The following is a 2,882-nucleotide window of genomic DNA, read 5'->3' as shown; positions in this document are numbered from 1 at the left end:
ATCAAAAAAAATGCAGGTCCCACGGGTTGAGATAAGAACAGTTTAGTAACTAAGGTATAACACAAATCACTGCTGCTACCACCAATAATAATAATGATAAAGGAAATAACAAGGGAAGAGAATACAACATCTCACCACCAGCCGACCGATAACTTGCTCCCCCAGCCTCACCAAGCACCAGCAGATACCTCATCCAGCCCCCCAGTCCTAGCCCTTCCGGCTAACTCCCAGTTACCTCCTGGGCATGACGTGCTGTGGTATGCAATACCTCTTTGGTCAGTTTGGGTCAGGTGTCTTGTCTCTGCTTTCTCCCGGCTTTCCCTCCTCCCTGGCAGAGCATGAGGCTCATAAAGTCCTTGGTCAGACTAAAACATCAGCATTATCAACTCTGTTCCCAGGCCGAAAGTCAAAACACAATGCTGCACCAGCTACTAAGAAGGAGAAAAATGACTGCTACTGCTGAACCCAGGACAGTAAAGTTTTTCTATTTTTCAGTACCTCACCACCGCTATTACAAATATTGCATTACAAATACTGCATGCTACAAATACAAATTGCACTATTATATACAGGGGTCAGTAGACTGGGGCTTGAGAGGTTCAAGTTGCACCTGAAAAAGAAAATGCTCTTCACCAGGACAGTATTGCAATACTGGAACAGGTTCCCTGTTCCATGCTCTGGGAGAGACTGTGGCATCTTCACGTTTAAAGTGTCCAGAACTCAGGTAGGCAAAGGAATGGCTGACCAAGCAGTGGGGACAGTCCCACTCTGACTGAAAAAGTTTGGCTAGGTGACCTCCAGACATCCCTTCCAGCCAGCATTTCTGTGATTCTGTCTCTTGTAGGACCTATGCCATCTATGCCATTCCTGCCACCATGCCAGTGCAGTTCTTCTGTCACACCAGGGTCACTGAAAAGCACAAGGTATCTACCCAGTCATGCATTCTGACAAAAAGCTGGTAGCAAACACAAGCCTGCATGAAAGCATTCAACAACTGCGTAGACTTTTAAAATAATGTGCCTCCAAAATAACCAGAAACTGTAGAAAGCTGGCAAACATATCTGAAAACATACAGTTGGACTCTGTGGACTCATAAAACACTATCCTAATGTTTCACTCTCCCTTCATATTTAAGAGACAAAGCCCTTAAATGAGATGGTAGGCAGATGATACTGATTAACTGCAAACTAGACAGGAATGTAAAGCAATAAAAATAATTTTTCTCTAAGTTTCCTACCTACATCATATATCCTATTGCCATAACATCCCCAAATCTTAGTACTTCAGCTGAACTTCTGAGGTAAATAATTCAACTATATGTGGTCTTCCCACTTAATGTGCGGTAACGGAAAAAGGGAATGGCAAAGCTGGAAACAATCAAGTAACATAATTTGTCATGCCAGCTATCTTCAGATCTGTTGTTAAGACTAACATTTCCATTAAAGCAAGCTTTCATTTCAAGCAATTAATTTTAAAAGCTGTGCTATGAATCAAAAAAACACCATTCAGAACTGTCAACACATAAAGCCACTAAAAAAAATACAGCAGGATGTTAGAACAGAAATAAAACATTTATATTGAAAAAATCAACCACATGCATTAGCCCCAACAATACCTCATATCCTCTGTGCTGCAAGGGCACACTCCTTTCAGATTTTGCCTGTGTCAGCACTCTTTCCTGTCCCTTTCTCTGGGCCAGCACTCCTTGGCCCAACTTGATGCATAGGCAGCATCATACCATGCCCCTACTTCTCCATTAAATGCAGCTTCCCATGGCCTTCCAGGCCTGTGTAGATCCCCACAGTCATTTGAATGACCCTAAATGCTGCTTTCCCTCAGACTTGCTCACAGCTCCCAGTGCAGACAGGGATGTGCTCTGCCAGCCACCTTACAGTGCCGGGACCAGGCAACACCAGTGAGCACAGGTGCTGGAACCTCTGGTTTAATTTCCTTCTCCCCTCTCCCTACCTGTCTGCACCCTGCATTTCTTACTCTTTACATTCAGTTGAGCTCAAACTGGACCTGTAGAGGTGTCCCTGATAGGGTAGAGCCAGCTCCATCACAGAAAAGGCAAGCAGATGTGACTTGGACTCTTAGAGGCATCACACACCGAACTAGCTGGAATATAAGGAGAGAGGAGAGTGGTTTTTCAGACTTTATTTTAAACCCCCCTTATTTTATACGTACTAGATCAGCATTTTGTAAACGCCAGTGTCTAAGTTTAGATGCCTCAGTTTTTTAGCTTCAGATGTATTTGGTAACTCTAGACTTACTGAAGTTAGCACTAATTTGTGCAGTGCTGAGCACATTTGAAAGTCGGGTGCTCTTATTTAAGTGTTAAAGTCAGGAGCCAAATTTCACCTCCTCAGTAGTAAAGTATTTGGCAAAGTAATTATATTGATAGCATTTTTAATTTTCTTCAGGTTTTATAGAGATCAGCAAATTTACCATTTGCTATTGCAATGACTAAGGAATTCTGCATAAAACTTTTTTTTTCTCTATTTTTACCTGCAGCAGGAAGCAATAACGCTCTAGTAAATACCTCATCTGCTAAGTTGCAGATATCTTAGATATGTAGCTTAGAATAATTTGAAATCAAATGTACACCTTGAGGACTGAAACTTAAGTCAATAGTGCTTGTAAGCAAACATATAATATTTTACCAGTAGTAATTTCTTAGTAATTGAAAGCAAGACTATAACCTGTGTTTCTGTCACTCACAGCAGTTCTAAATTTGACCTACTTCAGGCATCAGTTTCAGGTGATTACAGAGAAAAAACACATTCAGGTGAGTTATGATAAGAAAAAAACCTAACAAGCATATATTTCCTTGTTTACATTTGCAGTTAAGGCCAAATAATAACTGCTTGATGCACTGAAGG

This window comes from Pezoporus wallicus, unplaced genomic scaffold, assembly GCF_028554395.1.
Source record: "Pezoporus wallicus isolate ANWC-B61680 ecotype Strahan unplaced genomic scaffold, APGP_CSIRO_Pwel_v1 contig_5767, whole genome shotgun sequence".
Taxonomy (NCBI): Eukaryota; Metazoa; Chordata; class Aves; order Psittaciformes; family Psittacidae; genus Pezoporus; species Pezoporus wallicus.
Note: the sequence above shows the minus strand (reverse complement) of the source record.